The following is a 12,552-nucleotide window of genomic DNA, read 5'->3' as shown; positions in this document are numbered from 1 at the left end:
GTCAACTAGATTGGACCAACTGAGGGCTTGGTTTGACCCTGGGAACTGCTTCCCTTGGAAGTCTCTGGAGGGTCACATGGCGCCTATCAAAGACCTTCGGTTGTTGCTCTTGAGTGACCTTTGGATACGCTGGCCGCTATCTGCGCTCCCCCCGACGTTGCGGGAGGCCCTACTTTCTTGGAGGAGGTTGGGGGACGCATGCGTGGGCGAAGATGGGGTGGCTCCCCACTCCTCTTCATCCTTGCCTGTGACTGTGTTATCCGCACATATACCCTCTCTGTCAGTGTCCCGTTTGTTGAACCTAGGCATCTCCGAACGTTCCCATTTTTATGCCGATGGTGACTTGTTGACCCCCCAGATGACGATGCGCCGCTTCAGAGTGCCCCCTTCCCTCTTTCTTACAGTTCTGCAGATATGTAGCTTCCTCAGGAAGCACCCCCTGCAGACAGTAAAAATCCCTATGAAAGCATGGGCGTTTTACCACTCCTCATTAAAAAAGGCCAAGGGCATCTCTCTGTTTTATGATCTGCTCCTGCGCAGGCCGGACCCTCCGGTCTCCGTCTCTATGCAGAGATGGGAGAGAGATCTCGCTATTACCGTCACCCCGAAACAATGGTCCAGGGCCCTCACCTCGACTTACCAATACTCCCGCTGTACTTCGCATTGGGAGATGATGTCGAAAATTGTTAATAGGTGGTATTATACCCCACATAGACTGTCGAAAATCTTTCCATCTGTTCCTGATCTATGTTGGCGTGAATGTGGACATAGAGGGACGCTGGCACATGTTCTGTGGGAATGTCCCTCGTTGACAAGTTATTGGAATAGGATCTTTCGTTGTATAGCGGAATGTACGGGTATACTGGGACCCCCTAGGAAGGAACTAGCTCTGTTGAACGTGGGTATTGAGCTCTATCCCGCCCAATATAGACAGGTAATTACCCATATCCTCCTAGCTTCCAGGGCTCTGATCCTACGCAGATGGCGTTCTTTGGAAGTCCCTAATTTCTCTGAAGTAGTATCGACTGTCAACAACAACTATATGCTAGAAAAAGCGTTGGCAGTGAACTCTCTTTCATATAACCACTTTCTGAAGGTGTGGCAGTGCTGGAGTTACTATCCCTGAATGTACTCTAGATGTATGGAGGGGATGCGGGGGCCTCCCCCATGGCAAGTATGTTCCCACGGGGGGCTGTGGGGGTGGCTCTTGCTCCTCCCTATTACGGGCTTTTTTTCCACATGGGATGTGTCTACCTAGTATGCTAATACTGGAGTCTCTCCTTTCTTTCTGTTTTTGTTATATTGCTGATGGTAATTTGTATGAGTCCTTATGTCGGATTCCCTTCCCCTTCTCCCCCCCCTCCCCTTCCTCTTCCCCAATTACTGTTGCATTTTTTTGCTATTGCAATGTACCTGAATGTATTCTTTGTATGTTGTTAAATTTCAATAAAAAAGAACTTTTTTAAAAAAAAAAAAAGAGATACTTGTACAAATATGGTCTTCATGGAAAAGTCATCAGAAGAAAACCTCTTCTATGTCCTTGTCAGGGTCCGGACTGGTAGCAGGAGCGATGCAGGGAATGGATCCGCTGTGTCAGTGAGGGATTGGCGTGGACCGTACCGGAGGATCGGTTCTAAGTAGTTACTGGTTTTCACCAGAGCCCGCCGCAAGGCGGGATGGGCTTGCTGCAGCGGTAACTACCAGGTCGTGTCCTCTGGTAGCGGCTCAACCTCACCGACTGCTGATATAGGCGTAGTACAAAAGGGACAGGCAGAGGCGTAGTCAGACGTAGCAAAGGTCAGGGCAGGCAGCACAGGTTCAGAGGCGATAGTCGTTAGCAAAGGGTTCGGCAACAGGCAAAGGATTACACAAATAACGCTTTCACTAAGGCAACAAGGCAACAAAGATCCGGCAATGGCTGGAAGGGGCAGGTCACTTATATAGGAAACAGGAAACAGGAAACATGTCACAGGAAACAGGTCACAGGAAACGGGTCACAGGAAACAGGAAACAGGTCACAGGTCACAGGAAACAGGAAACAGGTCACAGGAAACAGGAAACAGGAAGGGAGGTTTGGACCAGGCACCAATTACTGGTGCACAGGCCCCTTAAATTTAAAACGACCTGCGCGTGCGCGCCCTATGGTGCAGGGGCGCACGCTCCGGGAACCATGTGAGCGGGGAGCGGAGGAGGGAGCCGGAGCGGGCACAGGTGAGTGGATCTGGAACGAACGCTGCGAGCGCTCCGGTCCAGAAGCAGGGACCGGAGCGCTCAGCGTTACAGTCCTCACCACAAAAATTAGCGTTTGAACTTTGCAAATGAACATATAGACAAGCCTGATGCATTTTGGAAACAAGTTCTGTGGACCGATGAGGTTAAAATGTAACTTTTTGGCCGAAATGAGCAAAGGTACGTTTGGAGAAGAAGGGGCACAGAATTTAATGAAATGAACCTCTGTCCAACTGTTAAGCATGGGGGTGGATTAATCATGCTTTGGGGTTGTATTGCAGCCAGTGGCACAGGGAACATCTCACGAGTAGAAGGAAAAATGGATTCAATAAAATTTCAGCAAATTTTGGATGGTAACTTGATGCCATTTGTGAAAAAGCTGAAGTTAAAGAGAGGATGGCTTCTACGAATGGATAATGATCCCAAACACACCTCGAAATCCACAGGGGATTACATCAAGAGGCGTAAACTGAAGGTTTTGCCATGGCCTTCACAATCTCCTGACCTCAACATAATTGAAAATCTATGGATAGACCTTAAAAGAGCAGTGCGTGACAGACAGCCCAGAAATCTCAAAGAACTGGAAGACTTTTGTAAGGAAGAATGGGCAAAGATACCTCAAACAAGAATTGAAAGACTCTTGGCTGGCTACAAAAAGCGTTTACAATCTGTGATACTTGCCAAAGGGGGCAGTACAAGATATTAACTCTGCAGGGTGCCCAAACTTTTGCAGACACCATTTGTTTGTTTTCTGTTATTTTGAAAGTGTAAATGATGGAAATAAAATCTAACCTTGGTTGACATATTATAAGAATGTCTAATCTGTAATTTGATGCCTTTTGGAGATTTTTCCATCTTTCCTTGGCTTCTTTATGCACATTAATACAAATTTTTACCTGGGGTGCCCAAACTTTCGATCCCCACTGTATATAACATTTCCCAAAAATAAAATTTAAAAATCAAATTTTTTTGACATTTTAGGCCAATTTGTTTTCTGCTACATATTTTTGGTTAAAAAAATTCACAGTAAGCGTATTTTGATTGTTTTGGGCAAAAGGCTTTGCGTCTACTAACTATGGGAAAGATTTATGCCATTTTTATTGTTTTTTTTTTTTTTTTTTACTAGTAATGGCGTCGATCTGTGATTTTTTGCAGGACTGCGACATTGCGGAGGACAGATCGGACCCCTGACTGACATTTTTGACACTTTTGGGGGGCCCACTGACATTACTACAGTAATCAGTGCTAAAATTATGCACTGTTACTGTAATAATGACACTGGCAGGGAAGGGGTTAACAGTGTGGGTGATCAAGGGGTTAAATGTGTACCTAGGGGAGTGTTTCTAACTGTGGAGGGGCATGGCTTGTGGAATGACCATGGAGACATGCGATCCTATATGGAAGGATCACAGGGGCTCTATGATTATTCCAGGGAGAAGAACGGTCAGCTGTGTTTACAATAGCTGACCGTTCTCTCTCAGCGGGGGAACGATCGCGGGTGTCAGGCGGCAATCGGAAGCCACCTGACCCGAGCATTGGCTTCCCCGCTGCCGAGTGGAGGCGGGAGCGCGCCGCCAGCCGCGCGCTCGCCCCCTAGCTGCCACCAAGCGACCGACTTATCCCTACATTGGTTTGCCTGGGAGAGCCACACTGCCGCACTATATATGCGGTAAGTGGTCAGCAAGTGGTTAATATTGCTGTTGATAGGCCACACCAACACAATCGGCTGGGATCGGTAAGAATAGGAGGTTGATGGATGGTATTACTACCCACCCTCCACCGCCAAGTTTAAATGGTCAACTGCCGTTTTAGTACACTTTACCTTGGTTGCAGCATGGTACAACTGCTGCTAAACATGACCCACCCAAGTACAATAAATTGCACCACAACTGCTCTGCAGGTTACGGTTGTGGCGCATTGCTACATGCTTTCAATATATAGTTTATATTCATATTTTCACTACAGCAGGAGAGCCAAGGCTGCCTATCTGTGCCGTAAGGACTACAGTGCAATGGCATGATGCTGGCACTTCTTTTTACTACCCATGCATCCATGGACAGAGATTGGCCAAAGCCGATCAGCAGGTATACAGCCATAATCATTGGCTGTACCCTGCTGACAAACTCATGCTGTGTCCAATCACAGCGCAGGTCAGCGGGGGGGGGGGGGGGGGGCACACCAGAACGTATGCCGCAATGTACAGGTACATCTTTGTGCCAGCTCACCACACTTCTACTTTGAGCAGGTTGGCAAGAGGTTAAAGCAAACCTACTGGGGCTCCCATTGATGACCTCCTTCTGGAAATGGTAGTTGCCTGGTTGTCATTCTGCTCCCCTATCTTCAGTATTTCCACTGACCCAGGATAAATATATACCTCAGGAAAACCAAGAAAAGTCATAAATCCCGGTCTGCGTACTTGTTTCGGGTCAGTGTCTCAGGGAGGGGATTTACTAAGAAAGTAGACATTCTTCACTTAGTGTTACTAAACCCAGGAGCCTGCATTCACTATTAGGGTTGAGCGAACACCTAGATGTCCGTGTTCGACGGGTTCGGCCGAACTTTAAAAAAAAGTCCGGGTCCGTGTCCCGGACTTTTACCGAACTTTTCCCGGACACCGAACCCCATTGAAGTCAATGGGGACCCGAACTTTAAGGCACTAAAATGGCTCTAAAACACCAAAGGAAAGGGCTAGAGTGCTGCAAATGGCAGCAAAACGTAATTAAGAGCATGGCAAGTGCTCTGCAAACAAATGTGGATAGGGAAATAACTTAAAACAACAAAAAAAAAACAGAAAAATAAAACAATGTTCTTCTTCATCTCTGAAGGACGAGGCCCATATGGAGTAGGAGGGAGGTTGAGGTGGTGGTGGATGTGGCGGTGACATAGGCGTGCGCACAGGGTGTGCTGGGTGTGCCTGGGCACACCCTAATCACCTAGGGCACATAGCATTGCCAGTGAGGAGATGGGAAAGATCTCCCTGGGACCTGCTCTGCTCTATTTCTCCTTGCCTACAGGTACATGGCCCCGATACATTACTCTCCCTGCTGGCAAACACATGCATGTGTATTTCAACTTTGGGGTGCACACCTTAATGCAATAGGCTGCGCACACCTATGGGCGGTGTAGGTGGAAGCGGCGGTGGAGGAGGACCAGGGCCGGATTAACAGCATCATGGGCTTGGTGCTGAGGATTTTGAAGGGCCTTAAGGGCCGTGCCTTGCCATGCACCCAGAGGAGGAAGGGTGCAGCCATGCATGCCTAATTCAACATGGGATGCTGTCTCTGAAGCCCATAAACACATCCATGCATCGCCAACTGTCCCTCCTTGTCCGGCCTTCACGCTGTGTGGGGAGGTTCTGAGGGTGCTGCCTGGGGAAGCGAGCATAGAAGCCAGACTTCTGTGTTTACAAGTGACAGAAGAGCGGTAACAGTGAATATGGCCAACCCGGGGCCTATATAAAAGGTAGGGGCCTGGAGCTGCAGCTCCAATAGCCCCTACATTAATCTGGCCCTGAGGAGGAGGACGAGGTAGCCAACACTGCTTCTTTTCAAAAATTTTAAATGAGGGTACACCCCAAAAGAGTGAGAAAGAGCAAAAATGGAACAATGGGTGGGTAAGGTCGGTATCCATTGCTATTCTGCATAAGGTACGGAAAAGTCCCGTGGGATCCATGCCTGGTTCATTTTAATGAACGTGAGCTTGTCCACATTGTCTCTGGACAGGCGGCTGCGCTTGTCTGTTATAACGCCCCCAGCCGTGCTAAATACCCGTTCAGATAATACACTGGCTGCAGGGCACGCCAGCACCTCCAAGGCGTAAAGGGCAAGCTCAGGCCATGTGCCCAATTTGGAGACCCAGAAGTTGAAGGGGGCAGACCCGTCATTCACTACATGTAGGCGTGTGCACACATACTGCTCCACCATGTTGGTAAAATGCTGCCTCCTGCTAAGACGTTCCATCTGAGCTGCTGGTGCTGCTGTTTGTTGTGGCGTGCTGACAAAGCTTTTCCACATTTCGGCCATGCTAACCCTGCCTTCTGAGGTGCTGGCGGTGCCCTGGTTGCGTTGGCGACCTCCTCCTCCTCCTCCTCTGCCTTGTGCTTCCACTGTGGCCCCGCTGTCAGATGGGAATGCCAGCAGCATGGCGTCTACCAGCGTGCGCTTGTACTCGCGCATCTTGCGATCGCGCTCCAGTGAGTGAATTAAGGACGGTACGTTGTCCTTGTAACGGGGATCCAGCAGCGTGGCCACCCAGTAATCAGCACAAGTTAGAATGTGGGCAACTCGGCGGTCGTTGTGGAGACACTGCAGCATGTAATCGCTCATGTGTGCCAGGCTGCCCAGAGGCGACGAAAGGCTGTCCTCTGTGGGAGGTGTATCGTCCGTGTCCTCTGTATCCCCCCAGCCACGCACCAGTGATGGCCATGAGCTGGCCTGGGTGCCACCCTGCTGTGAACATGGTTCCATCTCCTCCTCCAGCTCCTCCTCCTCCTCATCCTCCTCATCCTCCAGAACTGTGCCCCTGCTGGACAATTGCGTCCCTGGCGTTTGCGTGTGCAGGAACCCACCCTCAGAGCCCCTTGCGAATGACTGCCCTGAAAGCCTTGGAAATGTTACCTCTTCATCCTCCTCCTCCTCCTCATCCTGTGCCACATCCTCTTCCATCATCGCCCGAATTGTTTTTTCAAGGAGGCATAGAAGTGGGATAGTTAAGCTGAGAACGGCGTCATTGCCACTGGCCATGTTGGTGGAGTACTCAAAACAGCGCAACAAGGCACACAGGTCTCGCATGGAGGCCCAGTTATTGGTGGTGAAGTGGTGCTGTTCCGCAGAGCGACTCACGCGTGCGTGCTGCAGCTGAAACTCCACTATGGCCTGCTGCTGCTCGCACAGTCTTTCCAGCATGTGCAAGGTGGAGTTCCACCTTGTGGGCACGTCACATATGAGGCGGTGAGCGGGAAGGCCGAAGTTACGCTGCAGCGCTGCCAGGCGAGCAGCAGCAGGGTGAGAACGCCGAAAGTGCGCACAAACGGCCCGCACTTTCTGCAGCAGCTCTGACATATCGGGGTAGTTTTTAAGGAACCTCTGCACCACCAAATTCAGCACATGCGCCAGGCAAGGGATGTGCGTCAAACCGGCTAGGCCCAGAGCTGCTATGAGATTTCGCCCGTTATCACACACCACCAGGCCGGGCTTGAGGCTCGCTGGCAGCAACCACTCATTTGTCTGCTGTTCCATGCTCCTCCACAACTCCTGCGCGGTGTGTGGTTTGTCCCCCAAACAGGCAAGTTGTAAAACTGCCTGCTGTCGTTTACCCCTGGCCGTGCTGAAGTTGGTGGTGAAGGTGTTACGCTGTCCGGATGAGGAGGCGGTAGAGGATGAGGAAGCGGAGTAGGAGGAGTTACGAACAGGAGGCAAACTGAAGCGCCCTGCAATCCTCGGTGGTGGAAGGACATGCGCCAAATTGCTATCCGCCTCAGGCCCATCCGCCACTGCATTTACCCAGTGTGCCGTTAGGGAGATATAACGCCCCTGACCGTGCTTACTGGTCCACGTATCCGTAGTTAGGTGGACCTTGGCACAGATGGCGTTGCGCAGTGCACACCTGATATTTTCCCCCACTTGGTTGTGCAGGGAAGGGATGGCTTGCCTGGAAAAGTAGTGGCGGCTGGGCACGACGTACTGTGGGACAGCCACCGACATAAGGTTTTTAAAACTGTGCGTCTCCACCAGACGGAATGACAGCATTTCAAAGGCCAATAATTTTGAAATGCTGGCATTCAGGGCCAGGGATCGCGGGTGGGTAGGGGGGTACTTCCTCTTCCTCTCAAGTGTTTGGGAGATGGAAAGCTGAACGCTTCCACGGGACATTGTGGAGATGGTTGTTGGTGACCCAGGTGGTGGTGTTGCTGACAGATCGTCTGTTTGCGGGGTGGCAGGTGCCGGTATCACTACAGATGTGGCTGGAGCGGCCGAGACTGCAGCAGAAGAGGAAGCAGGATGAGCCAGAGACGTTTCTTGGTTTTGAAGGTGTGTACTCCACTGCAGCTCGTGCTTTGCACTTAGATGCCTGATCATGCAGGTTGTGCTCAGGTTGAGAAGGTTCATGCCTCGCTTCAAGCTCTGATTGCACAGGGTGCAAACCACTCGTGTCCTGTCATCAGCACATTTTCTAAAGAACTTCCACGCTAGAGAACTCCTTTGAGCTGACTTTGGTGCGCTCGTTCCCTTGCTGCGTTGGGCAGTAGCGGGCGTAGTGTCTAGGGCACGGCCGCTCCGCTTCTGCACCCTGCTCCCTCTTCTGCTGTGCTGGTGGCTCTGTGCGACCACCGCCTCTTCCTCCAAACTACTCAGGTCACCTGCATGACGTTCATTCCATGTGGGGTCGAGGACCTCATCGTCCTCCACATCATCTTCCACCCAGTCTTCACCCCTGCCCTCCTTGTCGGTCTCCACAATGCTGAACGCCGCAGCAGTTGGCACCTGCGTTTCGTCATCATCGGAGACGTGCTGCGATGATCCTTGCATGTACTCATCTTGAGAAATAAGTGGTTGGGCATCGCTGCACTCAATCTCTTCCACTTCTGGGGCAGGGCTAGGTGGATGGCCCTGGGAAACCCTGCTGACAGAGTCCTCAAAAAGAATAAGAGACTGCTGTATGGCTTGGGGCTCAGACTGCTGGCCTGATTTGCAAGGGGGTGAGGTGAAAGACGGTTGGACATTGGCTGCAGGTGCCAACTCTGACCTTTCTGCAGTAGACTGGGTGGGAGACAATGTGAAGGAACTGGAGGCACTGTCAGCAGCAAACCAATCTACTATCGCCTCAACTTGTTCTGGCCTCATCACTTCTAGGGGCGTTTGATGCCCTACCAAATACTGATGCAGGTTCTGTCGCCTACTCACACTTGAGGAAGGTGTTTCACTTGTGCGTGTAGCTGGCACAGATCGACCATGTCCTCTCCTTGCAACAGGAGCTCTACCAGCAGCACCACGACCCAGGCCACGGCCCTTATTTGACGGTCTCCTCATATTTCTGTAATTTAAGATCTTGCCCTAGAAAGGTTTTTATTGAATAGCGGAATAGAAAATATGATCCAAAAAAAGTGTATGTATATCACACGTACACAACCACACTAGGCCCCAATTACTATTGTTTGTACCCCTAAAAGGCTAGATGAGGAGTAGGGGGAGTATGGAACAGGCAGCACCCTCAAACCTTCAGAAGTATGAGATGAACCCCAACAACTTGGAAAGGTGGATCTCTCTCACACGTACCGACACAGACTATCCCGCAATTCAATTGATCCTCAAAGGTTTTTATTGAATAGCGGAATAGGAAATATGATCAAAAAAAGTGTATGTATCTCGCACGTACACAACCACACTAGGCCCCAATTACTATTGTTTGTACCCCTAAAAGGCTAGATGAGGAGTAGGGGGGGTATGGAACAGGCAGCACCCTCAAACCTTCAGAAGTATGAGATGAACCCCAACAACTTGGAAAGGTGGATCTCTCTCACACGTACCGACACAGACTATCCCGCAATTCAATTGATCCTCAAAGGTTTTTATTGAATAGCGGAATAGGAAATATGATCAAAAAAAGTGTATGTATCTCGCACGTACACAATGACACTAGGCCCCAATTACTATTGTTTGTACCCCTAAAAGGCTAGATGAGGAGTAGGGGGGGTATGGAACAGGCAGCACCCTCAAACCTTCAGAAGTATGAGATGAACCCCAACAACTTGGAAAGGTGGATCTCTCTCACACGTACCGACACAGACTATCCCGCAATTCAATTGATCCTCAAAGGTTTTTATTGAATAGCGGAATAGGAAATATGATCAAAAAAAGTGTATGTATCTCGCACGTACACAACCACACTAGGCCCCAATTACTATTGTTTGTACCCCTAAAAGGCTAGATGAGGAGTAGGGGGAGTATGGAACAGGCAGCACCCTCAAACCTTCAGAAGTATGAGATGAACCCCAACAACTTGGAAAGGTGGATCTCTCTCACACGTACCAACACAGACTATCCCCCAATTTAACTGATCCCCAAAGGTTTTTGATTAAATAGCGGAATAGAAAATATGATCCCAAAAAAGTGTATGTATATCACACGTACACAACCACACTAGGCCCCAATTACTATTGTTTGTACCCCTAAAAGGCTAGGAGTAGGGGGAGTATGGAACAGGCAGCACCCTCAAACCTTCAGAAGTATGAGATGAACCCCAACAACTTGGAAAGGTGGATCTCTCTCACACGTACCAACACAGACTATCCCCCAATTTAACTGATCCCCAGAGGTTTTTGATTAAATAGCGGAATAGAAAATATGATCCCAAAAAAGTGTATGTATATCACACGTACACAACCACACTAGGCCCCAATTACTATTGTTTGTACCCCTAAAAGGCTAGGAGTAGGGGGAGTATGGAACAGGCAGCACCCTCAAACCTTCAGAAGTATGAGATGAACCCCAACAACTTGGAAAGGTGGATCTCTCTCACACGTACCAACACAGACTATCCCCCAATTTAACTGATCCCCAAAGGTTTTTGATTAAATAGCGGAATAGAAAATATGATCCCAAAAAAGTGTATGTATATCACACGTACACAACCACACTAGGCCCCAATTACTATTGTTTGTACCCCTAAAAGGCTAGGAGTAGGGGGAGTATGGAACAGGCAGCACCCTCAAACCTTCAGAAGTATGAGATGAACCCCAACAACTTGGAAAGGTGGATCTCTCTCACACGTACCAACACAGACTATCCCCCAATTTAACTGATCCCCAAAGGTTTTTGATTAAATAGCGGAATAGAAAATATGATCCCAAAAAAGTGTATGTATATCACACGTACACAACCACACTAGGCCCCAATTACTATTGTTTGTACCCCTAAAAGGCTAGGAGTAGGGGGAGTATGGAACAGGCAGCACCCTCAAACCTTCAGAAGTATGAGATGAACCCCAACAACTTGGAAAGGTGGATCTCTCTCACACGTACCAACACAGACTATCCCCCAATTTAACTGATCCCCAAAGGTTTTTGATTAAATAGCGGAATAGAAAATATGATCCCAAAAAAGTGTATGTATATCACACGTACACAACCACACTAGGCCCCAATTACTATTGTTTGTACCCCTAAAAGGCTAGATGAGGAGTAGGGGGAGTATGGAACAGGCAGCACCCTCAAACCTTCAGAAGTATGAGATGAACCCCAACAACTTGGAAAGGTGGATCTCTCTCACACGTACCAACACAGACTATCCCCCAATTTAACTGATCCCCAAAGGTTTTTGATTAAATAGCGGAATAGAAAATATGATCCCAAAAAAGTGTATGTATATCACACGTACACAACCACACTAGGCCCCAATTACTATTGTTTGTACCCCTAAAAGGCTAGGAGTAGGGGGAGTATGGAACAGGCAGCACCCTCAAACCTTCAGAAGTATGAGATGAACCCCAACAACTTGGAAAGGTGGATCTCTCTCACACGTACCAACACAGACTATCCCCCAATTTAACTGATCCCCAAAGGTTTTTGATTAAATAGCGGAATAGAAAATATGATCCAAAAAAAGTGTATGTATATCACACGTACACAACCACACTAGGCCCCAATTACTATTGTTTGTACCCCTAAAAGGCTAGATGAGGAGTAGGGGGAGTATGGAACAGGCAGCACCCTCAAACCTTCAGAAGTATGAGATGAACCCCAACAACTTGGAAAGGTGGATCTCTCTCACACGTACCGACACAGACTATCCCGCAATTCAATTGATCCTCAAAGGTTTTTATTGAATAGCGGAATAGGAAATATGATCAAAAAAAGTGTATGTATCTCGCACGTACACAACCACACTAGGCCCCAATTACTATTGTTTGTACCCCTAAAAGGCTAGATGAGGAGTAGGGGGGGTATGGAACAGGCAGCACCCTCAAACCTTCAGAAGTATGAGATGAACCCCAACAACTTGGAAAGGTGGATCTCTCTCACACGTACCGACACAGACTATCCCGCAATTCAATTGATCCTCAAAGGTTTTTATTGAATAGCGGAATAGGAAATATGATCAAAAAAAGTGTATGTATCTCGCACGTACACAACCACACTAGGCCCCAATTACTATTGTTTGTACCCCTAAAAGGCTAGATGAGGAGTAGGGGGGGTATGGAACAGGCAGCACCCTCAAACCTTCAGAAGTATGAGATGAACCCCAACAACTTGGAAAGGTGGATCTCTCTCACACGTACCGACACAGACTATCCCGCAATTCAATTGATCCTCAAAGGTTTTTATTG

The sequence above is a fragment of the Pelophylax lessonae genome (assembly GCF_965119305.1).
Source record: "Pelophylax lessonae genome assembly, chromosome: 1".
Taxonomy (NCBI): domain Eukaryota; kingdom Metazoa; phylum Chordata; class Amphibia; order Anura; family Ranidae; genus Pelophylax; species Pelophylax lessonae.
Note: the sequence above shows the minus strand (reverse complement) of the source record.